Source organism: Alosa alosa, chromosome 3 (assembly GCF_017589495.1).
Source record: "Alosa alosa isolate M-15738 ecotype Scorff River chromosome 3, AALO_Geno_1.1, whole genome shotgun sequence".
NCBI lineage: Eukaryota > Metazoa > Chordata > Actinopteri > Clupeiformes > Clupeidae > Alosa > Alosa alosa.
The window spans coordinates 33,894,208-33,920,431 of record NC_063191.1 but is presented as its reverse complement, the minus strand read 5'-3'; the positions used below and the strand labels follow the sequence as shown (position 1 = coordinate 33,920,431).

General features: G+C 41.5%; 1 protein-coding gene across 8 annotated transcripts in view; it reads left to right on the top strand.

The window, feature by feature from the left end:
• The first annotated feature begins 289 nt into the window (after positions 1 to 289).
• Positions 290 to 26,224, top strand: part of gulp1a (GULP PTB domain containing engulfment adaptor 1a) — a 79,791-nt gene continuing 53,856 nt past the window's right edge. For 5 of the 8 annotated variants that reach the window (XR_007193079.1, XR_007193078.1, XM_048238884.1 and 2 more), the window contains exon 1: positions 290 to 391. The gene's annotated coding sequence lies outside the window, so the exon portion shown is untranslated. The remainder of the gene's footprint in view (positions 392 to 26,224) is intronic. The other 3 variants (XM_048238887.1, XM_048238888.1, XM_048238886.1) reach the window with 1 other exon arrangement.

The window sequence follows — 26,224 nt, the reverse complement described above, 5'->3', positions numbered from 1 at the left end:
TGAGATCAAAGCCTTAGAAGATAGAAGTGGCATGACTGTCTCAGAAACTATCTGAAGCATTAACTCTGTGAGCTGTTAATACCAACACAAAGACACCAAACTTCAGGCAAAACGATTGCGTAATAGATTATCACTTCTAGCATCATATAAGTCAGGCCTATATACGATATATCCGGAGCAGATATATCACCCATCCGCTGTCTCTTTAAGTCGCTGCCTGCCTGGCGATTCCTGCAGCAACTACCAGCGGCGTTAAACGGAGTGCGCTGACGTCATCAAACTTTTCTCGCAGCTGGGTTGAGGGATGTGGCAGACTGAATGAGGGTCGGGAGTGTGGAGGAGAAAGCGGGCGGTACCATTTCGCCGGACCGTGAGACGACGACTCTTGTTGGTAAGAATTGTTTGTTAAATGTTCTTTGACTAGTAATTGTATTGCTCCAGACTGTTACAAGTGTCTAAAGTTGTGAATGATGTTCTTATCTTTGACCATCATGCTGATTGTTCCGTGATAGACAACTTCAAACCCTCAAAAGTGGTTAAATCTGTCATGTTTTGAATGCATTTACTGTCTTTCATCGTTACACTCGCAGAAGTGCTCAGTAAGTTTGTAAGGATAGTTGTGTTCAATATAAATTCAAAATATAAAGTTTGCCCTCTTTTAGTGGTGCAAATTCGTATGTTTCTCAATACTTCTGTCTCGTGAAATGTGCATAGCGGTGCGAGGCACAGCAGGTTCATTTTTAAACATGGGGTGCGAATGTCAAGTGGAATTTGAAGTTTGAAACGAGTGGGCAAGTGGAATTGACCACTGGTATTCAGCCGACTCGCCTTTGATGTTTTAAAGTAGTTGGATGGATTTAAAATAGCCTACTAGCTGTTCTCCTCGTTTTCTCCGTGTGTACCCGTTGAGATTTTACTGTGAGAGAGGACATCTTCGTTTTACGAAGTTACAAAGAGGTTTATCTAATCTCAGCGGTAGAATCTCTGATGTGTCTGCTTTTCTGTCCTGTTTGGGGGAACCTGATAAATGTGAAAACAGTTTCTCACCCACAACACCGGATCTGTTTCAATGCCGTCCTCGCCCGGGGGCGATTGTGTCCCAGCGGGTGGGTTTGGATTGAGAGTGGGCTGACAGCGGCAGAGATGCATGCACCATTATATTCATGGGGCACCCCCGGCAACAGAGAGGGACCGTCAGGCTGCCCGGTAGTTCTAATAGAAAAGTCATTCTGAAGCGCCGCGGTGCTTTCTAATGGAGGGTGTTTTGCTTTGTTTTTGTTGCGTTTATAGTTTTTTTTATCCTTGCAGTGTTTTCGGTTTATATTAAATTGTTCAGTGGTGTACGTGTTACTGCATAGAAGCGTTCTCAATGAAGGAGAGTGTTGATTGTCTGAATATAGGCCTAGCCTATAGTAAAAGTGAAACTTCTCGAAATTATTATCTCTTGTAGTCAGGAGATTCTTTTGAGGACCACTGCTGTAGCTTAGACATCTAATGAAATGTTGTTTTGATTGTAGCTGTGGTTTTTACTCATCAGGGCATATTAGATCTGCTACTGAAAACGTTGTAGTTGTTATTCCGCCAAGGATTTATGCCTGCTTGAATACAGCATTCTTTATTGCAAATTAAATTATTCCAGACCATTTATATAATGAAGAATTTATATTTTGATGGGTGATTCAGATGCATAAAGTATATTTGAGGTGTTTACTGACTGATTGAGTGAAAATAATTAGCACAAATGCATTCAAGTATATATATATATATATATATATATATATATATATATATATATAGATAGATAGATAGATAGATAGAGCAGATGTTTCTTTAAAAAAAATATTCTTTAATGGCTGGCCAACATATTCTAATTTAATCTCACCCTTAATGGCATTTGGTTTTTGCCTGTGGTCTGCTCCATACCTGAGGCCGTCACTCTGGAGATGCTGATGCAATTAGTTGATCAGGAGTGCTCCAGATGGTAATTTGTCAACTCCATCACACCATAACACCATTATACCTTCCATTCACATCATGAGGACCTTGAAAACCTGATTGATGTCATCGTTTTGCTATGCTAAACCTCTTATGCCTCAGATAGTAGAGACTCCCTCTGTTTGACTGTATTCGTTCTGCACAGTGAGTGAATTGTAATGCATTCTGTAGCTTTTTTGCCACTTCAGTACAATACATCAACATTCAAATGCTACAGTTTCACAAGTTAGTTATATGTAGAGGAGTGTACATAGTCACTGACCGACTATAATTGCGTATTGAACAGGCCTTTTTTAAGAGACTATAGTAAACTAGATATTCTAACCACAATGGTACCCTGCTCTTCTTTCCCCTCCCCAAACCCTTACACACCCTAACATCAGCACCAACCAAAACATTAACCTTGCCCAAACCATTTGCAATAAATCTGTGTTTGTTTCCCATGGCTACAGTCCCGCACCTCCAGTTTGAAATTCAAATATCCGCCTTGTGTGTTAAAATCCTGGGACTCATCCACACAAAAAAGAAAGAAAAAGAAAACTTAATCCAGCCTTTGAGTAACTACCCCCGGGAGATTCCCCCAGTTTCATTTGATTCACAATTTCAGAACGTTTTCTGCTGCCATTCTTTTTGCTGAAGCAGATTTTTTTCTTTACCTCAGAAACTTAACATAACATAACATAACATAACATAACATAACATAACATAACATAACATAACATTTATTGTGATATTATTATTTCAAATGGCTGTTGTCTTGCCAGATTATGCCAGTGCTGACTGGACATGTAAAGAAACCATTTGACATGGTTTATGACATCATTTCACCAGGCTTTACCTCCATTAGGTCACTAACCACTGTGAAGGCAACGCTGCAATCTCCAACCTCCCACTACCCAATTCCCGGTTTCCATGGAGAAACGATTCAAGGCTCCCATCCAGATACTCACCTGAGCAAACGGTGCCCATTACAGCCCCATCCCGGTGACATCCAGTCAGTTACCGTGGCAGCCAGGTGGCTGATAGACATGTAGATTAACGGGAGTCGGGCCCTGTCCACACTGGGCCAGCAGGCGCACATGCAGGCTCTCTCTGCACCCCTGCACATAATTGACTAATTAAAAGAATTGATTTGCGGGACTCCGCTGGCATCCATTCCTTCGGGCCTTTAATTACTCGCTGCCTGAAAGGTCGTCTGAAAAACACACACACACACACACTTGTGGAAGCTGTTCGGGAAGGGCAGTAGCCACACTCTCAGCTAGATGTGCTCCAAAATATTGGCTCTGGAGTGTGACAGACTTTGCTGTGAGCTCAGGAGCTGCAGTCACTGTAGTATTAACAAGCTCTGTCTATGTGTGTGTGTTTGTGTGTTTGTGTTGGTGTGTGTGTGTGTATGTGTGTATGTTTGTATTGGTGTGTATATGTGTGTGTGTGTGTGTGTGTGTGTTGGTGTGTGTGTGTTTGTGTTTGTGTCTATGTGCGTCTGTGTGTTTGTTAATGTCCCTGGAAGGGTATACCTCTCTAATCGTGTCTGTGGGGAAATCTGTGGTAAGTGCATTAAGAGAGGTCGACAAGTGGGGAGACACACCTAATCACAGTGCTGTTTACTCTCACGGTTGTCTGGTGTCTTAACCCGATAAACGGTGATGAACTTTAGTGGCTGTGGCCAAATTAATCCTCCTGGATATGCTTTATGGTGCACAGTGTGATGCCAGATAACATTTGCATAGCATTCGGTTATCTGAAAGACAAACACTTGGTTTGACCTTATGTGCTCATGCTGTGTTAATTTTTCCTCAGACCATTCATGTTTTCAACGTACTGTGTTCTTTCAGGTGTAGATAAGGGCAAAAGGTGTGCCTTGAAACCAGTTGACATGTATGCACCAAAAGAGGGACGGTCTTTGAAGGAGAGGCTGTGTTGGGAGAATCTGTAGAGAGAGTGTGAAACTCGGTCCTGAGAAAATATTGTAATGTATGCAGTCCTTGCATGTAGCATAGGAGTTCAGACAATATCTTACTGGCTTCTGTGTGCAAGATCACCGAGGGCTGTTGTGAGTTGGAGGGGGATGGATGATTTTATTTTCTGTAAGAAATTGAAAAATGTGTGTGTTTGATGGTCAAATACTCTTGTCTTAATGAGGGCAGAGAGATAAGGGGACAGACACGGTGAGCGGCTGGCTCGCCATGTTACCTGACTTGAAAGTGCTGTCAGTCGACTCCGTGGCAGATTGAGGCAAATGTGGCGTGCTGGAGCAGCAGTGGCGCTGGTGAAACAGGGTGAAATCACTACTCTTTAGTGTCGTTTTCCTGATGAAGGGATTTTTTGAGGTCACACTCAGTGTAGAGCCTTTCATCTTCTAGTCAAACATTCTGACATATTTATATATATATATATATATTTAAAAAGACATGACTATTTTGTGGTCTAGACTTAATTCTCTCAGACACACTGGACAAAGTTGCTCCTTTTTAAAACAAATACAGGCTCTGTGCTCGTATTTTGCGCTTGTGACAGCCGCTACAAGCAGTTTGGCCCGTCCACTGCGAAGTTCTAGCCAGGTATCTCTGAAAGCAGTCACAACCAAAGCCATAAAGCCTCCACAGAATGGGACTCTCCAGATTTATGTTGAATTCTTCACCTAAGCAACCCAAGACGAGTTTGGAATTTATCATCCAAGAGTAGTAGTCGGTCTAAGCACAAGTTGAAGGGCATGAGACACACCTTGTGGAGAATAAATCTCATTATATTATTGGCCCCTCTGGTGCAGGTAGTGTTTAAGTTGAACATCTTGTTATGGTCTGAAATTAACGCCGCAGGAAAACCTTCAGCTGGTCCCCTGCCACAGTGGTACAGCTTGAGCTTTTCTTTCTTTCTTCAGGATCCATTACTGCAAGTATGCAACGTTTTAAAACTTCCTGTGAAGGGAAGTAGGGAAACAAGTGTATTTTGTGGTTTTGTTTGTTTATACTAGTGGAAAACTGTTGCGCAAAACAGTCAGACGAGCAGATACTGTGTGTCACATATGAGACATCACATCAGCACAGTGGTGTGATTTGCACAGAATGTTGACATATGTATTGACAGCACACTGGTCAATTGAACAGAAATGTAGGCTGTATGATATGGAACTGAAATGAGGTGACATCATGCATGATCTACTGTGAACAGAATATTCGCTGAGCCCTTTTTATGGTTCAGCCCAAAGTTATTTCTCAAAGGTTTCCTGCATATTATGATGTAATTTGAGAAAGTAAAATTGAAAACAATGCCCGAATCCAAATAACATTCAGTCTTTTTTAATTGGGTTAAACCAAGTATTCCATTTCAACTGATTGCATTATCTCGATGCAGACATAATTAGGCAGATATACCCTAAATCACAGGTACAGACACAATACGCAATGGGCCTCATCCAGCAACATTCAAATGTCTTGTGTTCTCTTGATTATCTGTTCTGAGAAAAAAAAATACAAAGAAAAATCAACCCCACATGCACCAAACTTTCTTTACCATCTAAATCTGTTTGTACCGTGGTGTGCTGAATGGTGAATCCAACCTGATCATAGATGAGAGATACATTGCTGATTGTTTATTATGACCGCCGCGCAGCGAAGCGGCGGTCATATAGGTTTAGTCAGATTTTTTTTTATTTTCGCATGTCCAAATTTCTGTCAAGGATTCCCGGGACACTGAAAGACCGGGGTAGACGAAACTTGGTGGGCATGTAACCCCATATGGATAGCATGGAACCATCGTTTTTCGTTTTGATCTGTAGCCCCCCCGCTGGACTGCACCCCCCGAAAGGAGGGTAGGGCAGACACAGTTTTCTGTGAATATCTCGAGAACTGTAAGGTTTAGGAGGACCATTTTTTTTGTATGTTGATCTCAAGGGGCCATGTCAACCCATTCCAGTTGCTGCTACTGGAAGAAACTGGAATCCATGCATTTCCACTGAATTATTTTTGGAATCTGATCCCTTATCATACCTGTTCATTCTTACTCGTTGCTCGACTTATCATTGACTAAATTCAAGATTCTGCAAACGCTAAACCCATTGAAGATACTGTCTGTATAAATCGTCTTGTAAGTAAACTACCAGTGCTTTTTCAAAGTTCTCTGTCTCATTTTAAATGTCAGGGCCCTCGGAAGTCTACCAATGAAGTGTGGAGATACATTGAGCCTCGTAAATGGGTGTAAAACAGTGATTTATTTGCATGGCTAGCCCGATGCGAGAAGCACCACTATTGAAAAAGCTGTTGGTAGCATCGGCTAACTAGCGCCAGATTTTGGAGTGCAGGGGACAAGCCGAGATGGGCTATGAGACATACGTTCACACTCGGTATCATGTTTCAATACACTTTAGGTCAATATCACACCGGAATTCTCCTTTAATGGGGGGCCACACAATAAATTAATTTATGTTACTATACACCAACTGGCCTGTAGGTGGCAGTTTTCTGTGAATATCTCGGAGACAGTTTTCTGTGAATATCTCGAGAACCGTAGGGCCTAGGAGGTCCACTTTTTTTTGTATGTTGGTCTTAAGGGGCATGTCCACCCATCCCATTACCACTTATTTCATGTATAAGCTACCTAGTTAAAAATTAAAAGCAAAAAAAATTAGGTGTTTTCATCACAATATCTCTGGCTGACATGGTCAAAACTGCACGAATTTGAAAGTGTAGGATCATTATGAAACCCTCCGAATGCATGCCAAGTTTTGTGGACTTTCGTTCATGGGGGCCTTACAATAAAATAATTTATGTATACATTTAGTGACCCATTACACCAACAAGGATTCCGGGACACTGAAAGACCGGGTACCAGAAACTTGGTGGGCATGTAACCCCACATGGATAGCATGGAACCATCGTTTTTTGTTTTGATCTGTAGCCCCGGCTGTACTGGACCCCCGAAGGAGGGTAGGGCAGACACAGTTCTCTGTGAATATCTTGAGAACCGTGGGGCCTAGGATGACCAATTTTTTTCCGTATGTTTGCCTCCAGGGTCATGTTAACCCATTCCATGTGCACACATGTGCATAAACTGATATACACGCTACACACATACATTCACAGTAATCATCATATTATGACACATACTCACACAGTAGACATATGTGCGCATGCATGCACATGCACAAACACACATCATGAGGCAAACACACAAGCACGCGCACACACACACACACACACACACACACCACACACATAAACGTGTACACGCACACATGCACACAATTCAAGAATTTCTCAGGAATTATGAACAGGCAAGATGGGGTGGGGTTGTATAAAATGAATTTTACATGTGAAATCTATGAACTAATCATGTTTTGGTACTTGTTGTCTAGCAGATACCAGTGAGAATTGAGTGTGGATAATGCATAAGACAGAATCCTATAGGCCTTTCAGCGTGATTTATTTTTGTGGAAAAAATGTGCTGGACTGGGCGGCGGTCATATTTTGTACCGCTCTGTGGGACATCTAGTTACTGACACATTCTAGTGTTAGGGGAAGGTTTTAGGGTTAGGGTTAGGCTATGTGCAGGTGTTGTGTCAAGTGCATCTGAGCAGTAAGTAAGCCATTCAAAAGCTGGCTGATGCATTATCACCCAAGGAGTTTAATCAATAGTAGTTTTGGTAATATTTTCCATGAACCTCCATGAAGAATTATAAACACTTTGAAAAATTGTAATAAAGTATCCACTAAGGCCTCATAGCCTGTATAATATTTTATACACTCATAAAGCATTATGTCATTAAGCATTATGATGTTACTATTAACCTTCACAGCTTGCATTAATAAAGTTTCATTTACCTCTTTAATGCCATCATTAATGCTATCATTGCCCCTTTAAAGAGTTAGTATAGTATAAGTATATATACTCTTTTGATTCTGTGAGGGAAATTTGGTCTCTGCATTTATCCCAATCCGTGAATTAGTAAAACACACTCAGCACACAGTGAGGTGAAGCACACACTAATCCCGGCGCAGTGAGCTGCCTGCAACAACAGCGGCGCTAGGGGAGCAGTTAGGGGTTAGGTGCCTTGCTCAAGGATACTTCAGCTGTGCCTACTGGTCGGGGTTTGAACTGGCAACTCTCCGGTTACAAGTCCGAAGTGCTAACCAGTAGGCCACGGCTGCCCCAAGTTAAAGGAGGCTTTAAAATGCATTGTGATACTACAAGCTGTAAGGGCTTATGTTACAGCATCATAATGATGTATGAGTGTGCAGTAAAAGATATTGTTTTAAATGCTCAAAAATGTTGTCTGTTGCAACATCGGATGGGGCTCCAAAAGCTCATGTATTTTATCAGAGAGTGCTAGTTTCTTTACCATGACTGTATATTTCTATGGTGGATAAGAAATAAGCCATAGTTTTCCCAAACAGGAGGTTCCCAGTCCCTTCACATTACTTCAGATTGTCAGAGTCTCATTTTTAGCCTTCTCCTTACAGCTCTCTCCTTTAGTTTTAATTTCCCAATCATCTTCCTCCAGTCTCACTTCACAAGATGAATTATAATACAGCAGGAGGCCTTTTTATCTAGCCTGAGCTAGTCTAGTTTTAATGCCACCTAATTAATCCTGAATTATAAGTGTTTCGTTTGATTTGTTTAGTGCCTTTGGTGGAATGAGCCATGTAGCGCTATCATGGGTGAGCACGTATCTCATCATAGCAGTCCTGGGGTGTCTGTGTGTAATAAACATTCTCATAGCTCTTGGCCATGGTGCAAATGTAATCCCAGAGAAAAGTTATTCTTGGGACGCCTCCATTCATCTTGTGCCAAGTTCCCTCTCAACCTTGCTCATAAAAAATAATTTCAAATAATGCATTTGTTTACGGTCACTTTTAAATTGTCAGCACTCCAGTTAGGTGGTTTTAACACAATGTAAACCAAGCAAAATGTCTAACTTAGCAGGTTTCATTTTTCACGGTGAAGTGGCAGGTAACATCTCGAAACAACATTTTTCTCCAATTAAGGCAGGATAGTGGAGTCTGCTAAAATATTATAGCTTGCTGACAGGTGCGTTATCCAGACAGTTGATTGTATTGTAGTGCTTAAGATCAGTAACACCCCATCATTTTTTAAAATCTAAGATAAATTGCATAGCATGGGATTACACCAGCAGAGGCAACTTCACTGGTTTGAATTCCAAGATGCTTCCATGTATTATACTGGAATTGGACGTTGTTTTGAATAAAAGCAAGACACACATTCTGAATCTAATGTAAGGAAAGACAAAATACATTTGGACAAGGAAGGGTAGAAAAGTGTAGAAGATTCTTGCACTCAAAGTCCAAGAAATAGCTCAGGCCAAGCGGTGGATTGATAGCAGACGGGCTCTCTGCCTGGTGCTAGACGATTCGATCTGTGGCACATCTGGTGGAACACCTTGAAGAGTGAGCGCGGTGCAGCACCCTCTCTGGAATGCGCCATCAACATTTACTGCTTCACTGAGCAATGAGATCACAGAATCCAAACCTCTACAGGGCTCTACAGTGCGCCCATTTCACTCGCACATGCGAGTAAAAATGATGCGCACGGCGAGTGCAAAAAATATTTAGGCGCACTGATGCGAATGACTTCTAATCATGTCAATGTTTGTCTACAAAATACACCGCAACATCGAGAAACATTACTGGTGCAAACCATAGAATCACGTCGCGAATGCAGCATAAAAACTACACCTCCCATCAACGTTAGCAGTTTGGCGTTGTGACTTCGCTAGTAGTAAACTTCTATCAAATCAAGAAAGCTGGCAAGAGAAAAGCGGAAAGTTAGACTAGCCAGCCAAGATGCAAAGATTGAAGAAACTAGATGTACCGCAGAGCGGTACAAAATATGACCGCCGCCCAGTCCAGCACATTTTTTCCACAAAAAGAAATCACGCTGAAAGGCCTATATGATTCTAACTGTCTCACTAAATTGCATTATCCACACTCAATTCTCTCTGGTATCTGCTAGACAACAAGTACCAAAACATGATTAGTTCATAGATTTCACATGTAAAATTCATTTTATACAACCCCACCTCCATCTTGCCTGTTTATAATTCTGAGAAATTCTTGATTGTTTGTGTTATGTTTTATTTATGTGTGTGTGTGTGTGTGTGTGTGTGTGTGTGTGTGTGTGTGTGTGTGTGTGTGTGTGTGTGTGTGTGTGTGTGTGCGTGCGTGCGTGCGTGCGTGCGTGCGTGCGTGCGTGCTTGTGTTTGTGCCTGCGTATGTGCCTGTGCATGCAAGCGTACATATGTCTACTGTGTGAGTATGTGTCATATTATGATTATGATTACTGTGAATGTGTGTGTGTGTGTGTGTATCTGTTTGTGCACATGTGTGCACATGAAATGGGTTAACATGACCCCTGGAGGCAAACATACGGAAAAAAATGGTCATCCTAGGCCCTACAGTTCTCAAGATATTCACAGAGAACTGTGTCTGCCCTACCCTCCTTTCGGGGGGTCCAGTCCAGCGGGGGGGCCTACAGATCAAAACCAAAATGACGGTTCCATGCTATCCATGTGGGGTACATGCCCACCAAGTTTCGTGTACCCGGTCTTTCAGTGTCCGGGAATCCTTGTTGGTGTGCGTCACTAAATGTACACATAAATTATTTTATTGTAAGGCCCCCCATAAACGAAAGTACACAAAACTTGGCATGCATTCGGAGGGTGTCATAATGATCCTACACTTTTAATTTTGTGCAGTTTTAACCTTGTCAGCCAGAGATATTGTGATGAAAACACCAAATTTTTTGCTTTTTAATTTTTAACTAGGTGGCGCTATACATTAAATAAGTGGTAATGGGATGGGTGGACATGCCCCCTTAAGACCAACATACATAAAAAAGATGGACCTCCTAGGGCCTACGGTTCTCGAGAAATTCACAGAAAACTGTCTCCGGCCACCTACAGGCCAGTTGGTGTATAGTAACATAAATTAATTTATTGTGTGGCCCCCATGAACGGAATTCCACAAAACTTGGCGTGCATACAGAGGGTGTCATAATGATCATACACTTCCAATTTCGTGCAGTTTGACTATGTTAGGTCACAGATACCTTCAATTACAACACCTCATTTGTACTTTTTGTGTTTAACTAGGTGGCGCTATACATGAAATGAGTGGTTATGGAATGGGTTGACATGGCCCCTTGAGATCAACATAAAAAAAAATGGTCCTCCTAAACCCACGGTTTTCGAGATATTCAAAGAAAACTGTGTCTGCCCTACCCTCCTTTCGGGGGTCCAGTCAAGGGGGTTACAGATCCATGTGGGGTTACATGCCCACCAAGTTTCGTGTACCCCGGTCTTTCAGTGTCCCGGGACTCATTGACGGAAATTTGGGCATGCGAAAAAAAAAAAAAAAAATAATCTGACTAAACCTATAGTTCGCTGCGCGGCGGTCATAATTAGTTCTTCTATCCACCGAATTCATTGGATATAGGAGGAACAGGATGAGAATGCAGTGAGAGAAGGAAAGGTAACCTAACATGCCTTTCAGCCCAGTTAACGTATTGGCTGCAATATGCAAAATATAGCTGTAGCGAACCTGCACAAAAGTAGCCTCCCGTAATACTCCCATTTTATTCAAAGGTAGAACGCTACTGACAACTCCAGGCTTCCACGCATGCTTGTTTGTTTACATCGAATACAAGCTGAAGTGCAAAACGAAAGTAGACCTAATGTTTGCCTACTGCCCCATCAATGCAGATATTTCAAATAAAAACTAAAAGTATAAAACATATATCCTTGATTAGCCTATGTTGGTAGCCCTGGCAGCAAATGTAATTTGCTTCCGCTAGGGGCGCGTCTAGATTTCTAGGCTACTATGTTGGGTTTTGTGGAAGAGAAAATGGACTGTTTTAGTTGTAATATTAGGCAGTATGCAGTCAGATAGGTCACCATGGGCATATTGCTTTAGCTATAGATGGATTCACAAATAAATAAATTAGCCTACATTTGGCAGGATACTTGATATACAGGCTAAATGCAAATATGGCAATGTATTATATTATTTTACATTAACAAAATGTAGGAAAATAGAACAGACTGAAAATAAAGTATGCACTGATCTTTAAAATCCTGTTTCCTGTAGCCTAAATGTTGTCAGTCATTCTTAATGTGACTTAACTGACTGTGCGCCCAATTTTTTGTCTGTGCTCCTAAATTTTTTAACTTGGGCGCACAAGTGCTCCTGAAAAAAAATGTTAGTGTAGAGCCCTGCTCTACTGTACATGAAAAAATCAGTCAAAATGACTGTGGAGGATAAGCTACAGCAAGGTTTTAGAGGATGCTATATTTGTGACAGTTTTATTGATTAGCAGAGTCCTCAAAACACCATTTATTGTTAATGTGCATGTCCAAAACTTCAGTAGCCTACCTCAGAGTTCACTGTGAACATAGTTTTTTTTAAAAAGAAAATGTTTAAGAGATTATGCAAACAAGGTTCTGATTCAGGTAGATTCCACACATGAGAGGATGCCAACCAGGCAACTCACATCTCAGATTTCCTCTCCAACTTTTTTTCAATCCAAGGCCTTTGCCTCCGTGCATCATGTCATCCATCAACTCAAGTTTTATCTCCAGTGTTTCTCTGGAGTTTAGAAAGCATATCGCCGCTTGTTTCAGGGAGAGCTGAGCAAAGCCTCTGGAAATCATTTGCAAGCGTTGAATCAATCTCTATCTCCAGTACATACATCCACAGAGAGTCGTCTTTATCATGTCTTTGTGCCTTTATCATGTCTTTTTTTTTAAAGGAAATGGTAGATTGGTTTGAAACATTTGATAAACCCATGATTAATTCGGACCTCTGTCAAAAGATTCACTTAATCTTGTCACATCTGATGCCATGTTAACACGCAATGATGTAGTCAGATTGTATAGTTTTGCGGGTCTTTCTGTTCTGTGGTTATACATTTTACATATCCCTATGCTCTTTCAACACCTTGTGGATCACAAAAAGTAGTTCATTTGGCGGATGCGGCAGATTCATTACTCCTGTTAAATGAGTCAGCTCTTTATATCCATCTGGGCACCACATCTCTTCCTAGGGATTTGGTCATATGGACAATTTGACCACGCGAACACATTCGCTATCACCATGATCCCGTGCAGTGGTCTTGTGTTTAGATTCAAGAAATATATATGAAAGCAATTTTGGAAAAGCAACAGGTCCCACAAGGACATACTAGGTCACAAATGCTCCACAATAATTAAGTGAGATTCATGCCCAACAGCACCTCTTAGCTATTCTAAAATCAATGCAACCCTTTTTACGTAAATGCCGAAGACACATCTTCGGCCACATTTAGCATTTTCTCGAAAGTGCACTCAAGTATTATTCAGTGCCTCAGTTTTAGACTGTAGCTGAAACTGTAGCTGGAAAACTTATGCAACTATATACAGTATGATCATATCACACACTGGCTGTTTTCACTCTTTGCTGTGAGCCTCAGTTTTGTCTTCACTTACACTGCTGTTACAATCATATAGCCTACTAGTATCATGAAGAGATATCATATCATGAAAACGTCCAATACGTTTTATGTACCAGTACCTACTTTATTTCAGCAATAACAAATTAAGAAAGACCCTCACCGCCTGCTGAGAGTAACAGTTCCCAAGCGACCAGAGTAAAGCCACCCTGTAGAAATGTTGCCCGCATTGGTGCTCCTTGGACTGTTGTGTGTGTCTTCTTAAACTGCACTGGAGCACCCGACGGAAGGTTATCACTAATGAAATTCCCATCCCGAGAGTGTCACACACAGCAATCTGTTAGTATCTACTTTGGCTGTTCTTGCTCCTTCTAATCTTTTCCACCCATTCAATTTGTTCTTTGCCCTCCTGCTTGCTTCTTCAACTGTGTCTGTCTATCAGTAGGATCCATGCTTTGGGTTTGTAAAACAGGGAACTCACTTAGGCATCTGCCTGCTGCACCTGGTAGTTCTAGCCTCGAGGGTGCTGACCTTGTTTCGGACATTTACATACATTGTTGCCGATTTTCACCTGTATATGCCTGTCAGAATATACAGTGTGTGACACTCTTGCTGTTTTGTGTTGAATATGATTATGTCTAAGGACATGTCCCTATTTGCCTTCTCACTTCTATCTCTCTTAACAGAGGAAAATAACATGTTACCAAGTACCAACAACATCAATTCAGCAATACAACAACTTCACAAAATCATTGTTTTGGAAACAGTGCTTTCATGACCTGGAGTAAAGTTGATTACGATTCACTCTGCTAACTGTTCAGAAGCGAACGCACACAGCATGTTTTGATGGATTCAGATGGCCTCCCGTCACCCCAGACACCAAAAATGTTTCACTCTCTCTTGCCATGCGAATCTAAAACGTCATGTTTTGACGTGACATAGTCTGGAGCTTTTAGTACCCTCACTTTTTTTTATTTCAGCTATCTGTTCTTTTCCCTGACACATTTCAGCTTTTCCCTTTTGTTCTTGGTGAGCATGCTTCTTTCGTTTATCCTCTCTCGCTTTTTTGCCCTCTCTCTTTTCCCTGAGTGCCATCGGTGGCTCTGTGACTCCCATCATTGTTGCCTTTTCTTCTGTCAAGGCTTTCTCTCAGTCGGGAGAAACACACTGTGATGGATCGTATAATCACTCTGCGTGGTCTAGAGCAAGGCTCCCTCTGGGCCTTTTGGTGTGGAGTAAAAGTTCAGCCATTAAGTTAATTGGTATTTTGGAAAAAAGTATCTTTTTTATATTTTAGTATGGCGAAGAGACATTTCCAAACTTGTGTCATAACGTTTGTGACTCCCCAGATGGCAGAGCCGGTGAGTCACTGCAGGAGTTTTGTGGATGGAGTCACAAAGTTTCATTATGTTTGCATAATTTAATTTCATCAAATAAGTTATTGATTTGAGGTGAATCATGTCACAATGTTCTTTGGCACCCTAGTGTTACGTCTGATGTCACTGTATTCTCAATTATCTCAGCAAAAAGAATACTCTGAGTCGAGTTCATCCAGAACACAAAACCACTTTGGGAAGTATTTTTTTCCTGTCTAAAAGTGAATATTTGCTGGATCACATTTCGTGAGAATGTTTTACCTCATCTTGTAGATTGCAGACAGCCTGTTGAGCAGAATGTGCTTGTTTCAGTGAATATTTATGTGGATTTAGCCCTGTGGAAGGGATTTCCAGGACCTCAATTTGTTTACGCCTTAAGTTTAATTTGATTTGAAAACTGAGGTCTGAGCTTGTGTGAGTGGGAAAAGCTAAAAGATAAATAAATCTCTCTGGGCTTGAACCTGAGGTAACCCTGGCTAGATTCTTCATCAAACTCTGGCAGTGATGAAACCGCTTGTCCCAATGCAACCAGAGTAGTGTGTGAGGTTTTGGAGGCAAGGAGACACATAAACAACATTTTTGTTGGCTCGGACAGGCTCATCAGTTCTTGTAGAGTACTGTACTGCTCATCAGTACAGTACTGCGGCTAGGATGAGGAAAACAAAGAAAAATATGTAGATGTCGGGTAAGGTGAAGCTTAGACTGACCACATGTGAAATGTTCTTGTGTTAAATATTCAGTGTTTTGGAAAGGATGTACTGGGCTTCTTGCTATTTGTTTTTCATGTTAAACTCCATGGCCACAGACACCATCCATGGTCTGTGAGTGTGTGTGTGTGTGTGTGTGTGTGTGTGTCTGTCTGGGCATGTCTGTGTGTGTGTGTGTGTGTGTGTGTGTGTGTGTCTGTGTGTGCATGTGTGTGTCTGTGTGTGCATGTGTTTGTGTGTGTACGTGTGTGTGTGCGTGTGTGTGTGTGTGTGTTTGTGTCTGTGTGTCTGTGTGTGTGTTTGTGTGCATGTCTGTGTGTGTGTCTGTGTGTGTGTGTCTGTGTGTGCATGTGTGTGTGTGTGTCTGTGTGTGTGTCTGTGTGTGCATATGTGTGTGTGTGTGTGTGTGTGTCTGTGTGTGTCTGTGTGTGCATGTCTCTGTGTGTGTGTGTGTGTGTGTGTGTGTGTGTGTGTGTGTGTGTGCATGTGTATGTGTGTGTCTGTGTGTGCATGTGTTTGTGTGTGTACGTGTGTGTGTGTGTGTGTCTGTGTGTGTGTCTCTGTGTGTGTGTGTGTGTGCATGTGTGTGTCTGTGTGTGTGTGTCTGTGTGTGCATGTGTTTGTGTGTGTGTGTGTGTGTGTGTGTGTGTGTGTGTCTGTGTGTCTGTGTGTGTGTCTCTGTGTGTGTGTGTGTGTGCATGTGTGTGTGTCTGTGTGTCTCTCTGTGTGTGTGTGTGTGTGTGTGTGTGTGTGTGTGTGTTAGTGTTAATTTTGTCACCTATTTTTTTAATTTAGTCTTAGTCTTAGTCTTGTGACAGAAATGTCCTTTTAGTCTTTGTCATATTTAGTCATTCAAATATCATTTTGTTAGTCAAGTTTTAGTTGGCTAAAAAGTCTAAATCATTTTAGTCTAGTTTTAGTCAAAAAGAAAACTAAAGGTATCTTAGTCTTAGTCAGTTTTAGTCAACACATTTTAGTCTTTTTTTATAACAAATTATTTCTGATTACCATTTGAGGTCAAATAGTGTTTCACACATCTCAATTTTCCAACAATATTTTGTGTCCACAGGGCTACTCGTCTGTTATAATTACTCATTCTGATTTTTTGTCAGTCAGTATGTTTACATGCACAGGTAAGTCGAGCTACAGTTATAGCTTCGGCTGGGATTTGACCATAGACAGTAAAGATTTGACTGGACCACTGTCATATTAAGTAGACCAGTGTTTCTCAAAGTGTGGTCCGGGGATCACTGGTGGTCCATAAGGTATCCCAAAGTAGTCCATGAGCAGACATGGTAAAATATAATATAGATGAGTTGTTTGCAATATTGAACCAACTTGTATGTAAAAACAGTTCTGCAACTAAGATATGCCAGTTTAACTTCATTACAGTATGAATCCACACAATAAGCAAAGTGCAAAGACAATAAGCAAGGTAGTTCAGTAGGCCTATTGTGTAGACTAACTATAGGCTACTGTTGAAGTGAAGTGAACTGTATCTTTTTTTTTTTTTTTTTAGATAGGGTTAGTTAAGTGGTCCTGAAACTGAAAAGGTTTGAGAAACACTGTCATAGGCCAAAGTATTAATGTTTTACTCCGCCTCGCTAGATGGCGATATCTTGTACAAACACAACACATTCCCCAAACAGACTCTCCATCTTAGCCATAGCTAACTTGCTAGCGAACTTTCCATATTAGCTTCCTTGCTAGCAAACTTTGCATCATCAGTCTAACTAGTTAAATAGTTGACATTACATGATGAACATTTTCGTATGGACATTCTGGGGGATGTTAATTTGTATGAGAAGCTTCAACTTCTGGGTATGTAGCATTGTGGCATAAAGCTTAGGTAGTTAGCTTGCTAACTCTGGCAGAAATCTCCAGTGTTCTTGTTCCATGTAGTTTAGGTGTTGCAGCCACAGGGTTGCAGCAACAGCACGTGAACTAGCCTACAGGAAAGCTGTTGCGTATGAACTCATTCGAATATTTTGAAAGCGTAACAGCTAGATATTCTGTCTTCTCATTTTGTAGATGAAAATGAAGAGAGATTTTATCTTAGTTTTTTTCATTCATGCAAAACATTTTAGTCTCGTCTTTTTAGGCCAAAAAAATAATGCATCTTAAGATAGTCTTAGTCAGTGTTTCAGGACATTACTGCCGTCTCGTCATTGTCTCGTCTTAGTCATGAAAAAAAAGGTTGTTGACGAACATATTTCCTCTCATCTCGTCTGACGAAATTAACACTAGTGTGTGTGTGTGTGTGTGTGTGTGTGTGTCTCTCTGTGTGTGTGTGTGTGTGTGTGTGCATGTCTGTGTGTGTGTGTGTGTGTCTGTGTGTGCATGTGTGTGCATGTGTGTGTTTGTGTGTGTCTGTGTGTGCACGTGTGTGCAGGTGTGTGTGTGTGTGTGTGTGTGTGTGTGTGCATGTGTGTGTCTGTGTGTGCATGTGTGTGTCTGTGTGTGTGTGTGTGTGTGTGTGTGTGTTCATTCATCACTGAACCTAGGACAGGCGAGTGTGCTCCAGTGGTTCTTGGTTGTTGTTTTGTTTCTTTCTACCAACCAAATGTCAGACTCATCCTGTTCCTTAAGGTGATGTGGCCTTTTCTCCTGATAAGGCTATGTGGTCATTAACCCTCATCTCTGGAAGCTATAGATACAGAACGTCCCTAATTGCTTGATGGATTTGATTTGACCCACACATTTACAAAAAGGGCGATGCTCATTCTTCACACGTAACCTGATAAACCTTAAATAAGAGATTTGGCCTTTGATTGCTGTAAGCTCTTTTTTGACAGCACCTCTCCGTTATGTGTCAGGCAACTCATATTGCACTGAGAAGTTTTCTGTCAGCATGGCAGCATTGTGCGGCTACTCACACGGTTTGATTGATTGATGTTCACGCGGGGTGCCTTACAATATGAATACTGAGTGTCACTGAAGTGATTTTATGATCCTCTGATTTATGAATGCCCCACCAGCTATATCAGAGCTATACAGAGAGACTCTCTTTGTCATGATGTCTTCAGTAGGGTTAAAAGGAGACTTTGTTTCTGAAGAGGATTGACGGCATACTTTTAACAGTGCATTTCTTATCATAAGTGATATAACTGTTTTCCATACAGACAGGCATGTGCAGAAGCACCCACTGATGCTGATTACAGACATTCCTTCCAGACAGAGACGCGCATATGACACAACCACAGCTCATTCTCTCTTGCGTCAAACACTGCTTATGCATTTAGATGACCACATCGTTTCTCTGCGTGGTCTCTCAGAGAGATTCCATTTGTCTGAAAACACTGCGGCGTCACACAGTGCTGGCATAAAATAACTCTTGATGAACCTCCTGCAGTCAGCATAAAACTCATTAGAAAATCCAGTTCAACAATGGCGACTCTGAATGAGACAGAGCAGTATATATAAGATGTCCAGACATAGGTCTACAGATGTATGCAGATGACACAGTGGTGTATGCATCTGGTAATAACTCTACATCTGTGGCTGACAAACTAAATGCCAACTTAGACAAAAAATTATCTTGGCTGGCCTCATCTTGTTTAACTTTAAACACGAAAAAATTTTCCATTAATAAACTACCTCTAACACAACTCTTGAATGTACAAATTAATGGTGAGCTTATTGAAAAAGTACTTGAAGTGAGGTATCTGGGATTATAGACTACCAGTTGCATTTTAAAAGTCATATCAAGAAAATCTGTAAAACCATTAAGGCCAACTTGGGCTGTTTTATGATGATAAGAAACTGCTTGACTTTTGACTGTGCTTTTATTTTTATGAATTCTATGATTCTCTCACACATATCTTATGGCTTAACCACATGGTCCCAAGCTCACCAGTCATCAGTTAAGGCCATAGAGTGTATTTATAACCGAGCCTTGAAAGTCCTGGACAAGAAGAGAATAAGGTACCATCACTACCAAATTCTAAGCAAACATAATATTTAAAGTTTTGCTAATTTTATCTCCCTGCACTATGTTAAACTGGTCTTCAAATGCCTAAATAACGCTGCTCCCAAAAGCCCTACTAGGGACAAGTGTCGCGAATTAGCTTCAGCTAAAAACACTATGATGCATACATCAGATGACTCTTTAAGCTTATCTATGTTTTTTGTAGCTGTCCCTACCTAAATAAACTTTAAAAATAATATAATTTGGTTGATAAATCACTGACACTGGACCATGCTGGCGTGTTTTACTGAAGATGGGCAAATGGCTCTATTATTTCTCTAAGGGTTTATCTTCTCAGTTGAAACATCGTCCAGTATTTTAAATGTCTGCAAATGCTATAAACAATTATTTTTATTTTAGACAACCTGAATATGTGTGTTTTCCTCTGATTCACAAGCTCAGAATAGGAGCCTTTATGCATGTACACACAGTGTTGGCATTGTGCTTTATCAAGCATGTATGCATTGGAGAGGATGTCCTTGCACGTCCTCTATCCCCAAATGTCCCTCTGCAGTCTTGCACAAACAAGTGGACTCCAGTTTCTGAGCGAGAGAGAGAGAGAGAGAGAGCACGGTTTCAGCTCCCACTTCTCATGTCATACGCTCAATTGATTCATACTGAGCTGCACATTTGTCATGTCATTGGCAAGAGCAGTATGGCTACTTTATTATGATGAAATATACTGACATTGAGGTTTTGTGTGTGTGTTTGTGTCTCTCTGTGTGTGTGCGTGTGCGCACGTGTTTGTGTGTGTACTTGGGTGTGTGTGTGTGGGCGCACATGCGTTTTGTGTTGGGGAGTTCATATTAGTATACCCAGTTTCCAGTGAGGAGATCAATCGAATGAGCATCAATGGGATTTAGCTAAATGACATCAGTCTATTTCTGTGACCATTTTAAGCGGTGATAACAGGTTGTCACATGGAGACATTGTGGGTCGGTCAGAGCCATCTCCATGGCTTCGGGGCGAGAGTTTCCTTTTAAAATCATGTCAGTGCTCTGTGCAGTTCTCGGCTGTGACCTGCTCTCTGATCTGGCCCCTGTAACGTATGATAATAGTATTTTCAAGGCTGACATGACCTAATCACTGTGTGGAATCATAGACAATGGCAGTTTAATGTGGATTATTCATGGTTCATCAATGTGAATAATGGTTGGTATCTCATTATGGTGCTGTTTAATTGAGCATCAACACCCCCACAAACACACACACACACACACACACACACACACACACACACATTTTGTAAATGATTCACATTGGTTTTACATTGGAGTTTGGCAAGTGCTTCTCTTTTTCTGTTCATAAGATGTAAGTGTAAATTTTTTGGGCTCTATCTTGCACTCCAGCGCAATTTACTTTGTATACACGCTTTTGTCTTTCCTATTTTGCAGTCAGCCATATTGGAATTTTCCCTCCACAGGTACATGTGCGCCCACGGGGGCGTTTCAGCGAAAAGAGGGGGCGTGTTCCGGCACAAACGGTCCCTGTTGATATTTTGCAGTTTCAGAAAACAATTCTGCCACAGACCAGGAACCTCCTGGTATAAAGTCAGTGGCGCAAATTCAGATGCTATTTTAAGGGCGCATGCATGGCATTGAAGTCTTGAGTTTGTGAATTAGCTTAAATCATCCTATTATGTGCTGTTAACCAGCAACCATAGATAGTAAAAGAAAGCAGCAAGTAGGCTTGGCTACAATTTCTGTAGTTGCTGCGTCCATTCATTGTTATTCTCTCTCCTGCTCAAACAAAAGTTGTGCGTGCATTAAGTTGATGATAACGTGTTTACAAACTCTACTTTACATAAAATATTGTAAATAGCCTACTGTCATGCAGTTAATGGGATACTGTGCAGAGTTGGAAAGTTAGGTCATCTTGGAAACTGTTTCTCGTTGTTGAGTGCCGTAGCTTACACCTGCAGGAGCACTTGCTTGGGCGCCTGTGTTGCGCAATGCACTTTGCTCCTCTCATCTATACGACGCAGTTCCCATTTCTCCAAACCATACATAATTACAAGGACAAATATTACTACACGAGGGAAATCAGTGTGGTGTCTGATGTGAAAAAATAGGTATTAATCTAGCGTACACATTTCCACGAATCACGGATGTGTTGATGACATAAATTAGGAAATATTAGAGGACTTAATGAGACGTGATGTTGAACTGCATGCCGATGCCATTTAACCCAAATGCCCCAGCAGCAGCACGGGAGAGGAGAGCTTATCTGACAGAAGATCTGCATTGTCTATAGTGAGGTAATGTTAGATTACATTACAAATATATCACCATGCATTCATAACATCATGATTCAGTGAGAGTGATCCCAAAACATCGGAAAGTGACATTTCTGTATTACATTTTGTCAAGAGGAAAAATCAATAGCAAACTGTTCCCAACTGACTATAGCGCTGTGAACCGTTCCTGGCTGCGCCTGGCAAATCCGCCATCATAATAGCAATCCGCTATGGAACAAGCGTGCCTGTTGTTAAAGGGAATGTGAGATGACGCTCTGATTGGTTTATTGCACGTTACGCCCAAACCACACCCATGAGTAATGTAGCTACTTCAGACCACCCCATTTTAGATTTGCGTCGGGCGCAACAGTCATTATCCCGCAGGTAAAATAGCAACAGCGCCCAAGATCCGCCCACAAAGCGACTTGCGCAAAGTCAATTGTGCTGGAGTGCAAGATAGACAGGGGGTCAAGAGCGTGCAGATTAGCTTCGGCATGTTAGCATACGCCATTTTCAAGTATGGCGCTGCATGGAGCATTTGGAACCAGCTCCATGCACGAAAATCCGTGTTGGGCACGAGCTCTCATGCGCGTACATGTTGGTGGGCGGGTACCTATCCGGCGGCTACAGCCAAACATTATTCAGTGCGTATTTCTTGAGGAGCCTATGAGAAGACGTGTATATTATGGTTATTTATACATCATATGACAAATAAAGAAAGTGTTTTGATCTTGTTTCGTTGTTGTTTGTCCCGAACAAAAATAGCCTAAACACGATTAAATACAATAAATTACACAACAGCGGCATAAAGCCCTTGTCTCGTTACACCATGGTCACACGTTGCTGTCAACCCATAGCCGCCCACTTTTGAGCTTGCCAGAGGCTGAATCAGTAGGCTACTACATTGAAACACAATTATTGCCGCGAGGCATTCCAGCCTACAAATTTAATAAAAGTAAACCATGCATAATTAAAAAAAATAGCTCAATTTAGGCTACTTCGCTACGCAATAAGGTTTCCATTAGAGCACAGCGCACGTTCAATGAATGAGTGGAAGGGACTGCCTTGTCTCACAATAAACAATAAGCTGGAAATTCCAACACTTTTTCAACTACACGAAACTTTACAGTGATCATCAAATACCCCGTAGATTTAAGTGCCCATCAGTCTCAACATTTAACTATATATTAAAAGTCCAAAAGTAAATTAAATCCCATACTAAAACCGAAAATCGTCTGCTTTTGATAGCCTAGTATGCCGCTCCAAACAAAACGCATGTCTCACAATAAAACGCACAATGTAAGAAATAAAGTTCTGCCTCGAATAAGCCTACCCCAAATAAATACCTGTGCTTTGCGAAGCCTAGGTAAATAGCAGACCCCGGACATAATGTAGGATTTACGGAAAGTATGCAATCATACGATGTTGGACGCCTGGCGATGCTGGCCTTCTACTGTGCCTCTGACTCCGCTGCCTCATTTGGATGGTAGCCTAACTCGACAGGTGAGTGCGAAGATTGGATATCGTATATGCAGACTACATTCTCTTTAACGTTACTTTACCATCTGCGGTGTACAACCCAAAGTATTTCCAGACACCACATTTTAGATGAGTTATTGTTTTATGCTGGCAAACAATAAAATAAAAAACAAACTAATCATAGACTGTAAAAATGCGCTACACATGGCACTAAAAACCGAATAGTTTATTTATAGTTCGACAACGGATATTTCACATCATGTTCGAATGCATATTTGCAGCAGCAGGACGTCAGGCAGACCGCTCTTAGTTAGAGCCGCTGTTATCCAAAGAAATTAAGTTGCGCTTCAGGGCTGACTCCACTGGACTCAACGCGTTCGAGCAACTTTGTCTTCTTCTTGTTACGTGGCGTTTAAGTATGTGCATTATCGCCACCCTCTTACTGGAGGACGACTCTCTTTTTACAGAATATCCAATAAAAATCAGAGAGGGAGTTAAGTCATTTAGAGACGAATGACCGCGTCGCAGGAAGTGCATCATAACAAAGAGACACCAGACCCTCTTGTAACAGCTGTGACAAAGATGGTTGATTACGAAGATACTTCATGAGAGGCCATTTCCTGTCCCTGGAAATTTATGCAAATAGGGTAGCAGTACACGCCCCCGCACATTTATGCAGTGATCGGGCTCTCTTTTTAACATTGAGGTCTATGGCAGAATCCAAGAATTTCCCAGAATTTGTCAAAGCCTTATTTTTCTGAGCAATATATGCACATTTCGGACACGGTATCATGATCTCCAAACCCTCCTCCCTATTTCAGTAGAATGTCGTGATAGTATGACCCTCCAGTCGGGAGAAAATCAACATTAATGAAGGTGTACACCAAGTTTATTTTGTACTCCGGCTTGTCTGGCGTGGAACCGGAGGGCGCTCAAACGTAAGTCATCGTCAGTGACACACCCTGTGCAGGCGGGAACTGAACCAGAGCCCGTCTCTGACTGAACTCCACTTTGCCCTCATAGACATGAACTAGGACGACCCATCTTGCTACGCATTCATTATCTTTGGCTGTGATACCGCATTGTAGCCTAGTGTAAAGCATGTCACACAGTAGCCTAGCCTACAGAAAACACTTAATTGATGTGATGTGATATAATGATAACTTGTATGCCTACAATGGTATATTAAACATCATAGTCATTTATTTAGTCAGTCATCATGTTCATGCTAATGAATAGGAAGGACACCTAAACGTTAGCCATAAAATAAATTTTGCTATGCGTGAGTCACGAGCTCCTTCCAGTTGACTCTGGCAGATCTCGTGGACAGTCGCGATCGATTATTTAATAAATAAATGTGAATTACGATTAATAATAAAAAGCTTCTACCTAATGTGACTTTTTTCCATGAACTGTAAAAGAAAACACGTTTTTTCCAGCTGTATTCTCCATAAAGAGTAAAGTAAATGATGTACTTGTTTTCGGAATTGACGTCACTTCCTGGACTCGTCTGAGGCTGGTCTAATGGGTCTGAGGTCTCTCAATGACTTAACCCCTACTGAAAAATCGACGTTGGTTCATGCGTCATTTCCAGCTTTAGAACTTGGCGCATGGTCAGAGCCGACTGGCGCTGGATCCGAGCCCCAGTGTTCAATATGGCGTTGACTATAGGCGTGTTCGACTTGAGGCAGATCTGACTTGGTCTGGCTTTCTACGTAAACGTGATCTTCAGAGGCTAGCCGGGAGGAGCTACAACAGAGGGCAGCTCATCCCGGACAGACGGGCTACAGTCTGCCTGACATGACTCGCGGGAGATATCGCAGAATTTTGTTTGCAATAAACACAGCAGAACTTTCATTCTTACTCATTAAAATGAGCATGAAGACTGACGAAATAAATTATTATGATGTAGTTTAAATTAACCACTGTTGGCATACAGTTAACAGGCCTGCTTTGTAGCACATAAATTCAATATCAAGTGTTTTCCCTATATGTGTGTCTATCTATTTAACCAACAGCAGAAAATAACAGAATATCCAAACGTTTTCAGTAGGCTAGCCTACCATTGTTGCAGAAATCACGTATAAGAAGATATCCCTTTGATTTCTGTTTATTTTCGCATATTCCAACATAAGGAAGCAGCATGAGACTCCCGTCAAAATCGTCACGAGGACATTCCTCCCAAATGGCCCTATCACGTCTTTGAACGGACGTCATGAGGGCGTGTTTCAGCTCGTGCAGCTCGTGGAAGGCAACTGCAAAATCTGTCTGCAGGCTAAGACTCCCGCGATATTTTAAGGTATTTTAAAGTCCCTCCCCGGGTGACAGAAGTCGGACAGAATTTCTAATCAGTATGCATTGCGTCCATCCCAGCATGCATCACATCAAGTCAGATCTGCACAGATCTGCCTCAAGTCGAACACGCCTTATGAATTGGCCGGATTTACTAGCCTAGCCTCTGCCATTCATTTGTATGGAGGGCGGGACTTAGTCACTCTCTCCAGTTATATATAATACCTCCATGAAGATAGAGGGCCCTATCATGACATTCTAAAGTGCATCGTCACTTGTCAAAAGTCTATTCAAATTTAGTAGGATGTCCAGTTCACATTGGGAGGGGTTTCGCTATCAAAAGTGGAGCGCATGGCGTAACAAGGTGTTCCTAGGTCTTTTAATCAGTCATATGGGTGTGTTTGGGGCGTAACATCATTTTAAACCAATGAGAATGACACCTGTCATTCCTTTAACGGGCTAACGCTAGCGATATGTCAAATAAATGCATCGGTATTTTGTCATTCAAAGGCGATTTGAAGGAGGCTGCTTGCGAGGACCGTTATAGAATAGTCATTCTTAAACCATGCTTTACTAAAACCTAGCATAGCCTTCACGCATTTGCACTCGTCTATTTGAACTCATTGGCAAAGTGAAACTAACTTCAGTACAGCTGAAAACGCACTGTCACATACAATGTGATCTGTTGTCAGTCAACGACAAGACAGTTATATGCAATTACTTTCACTAT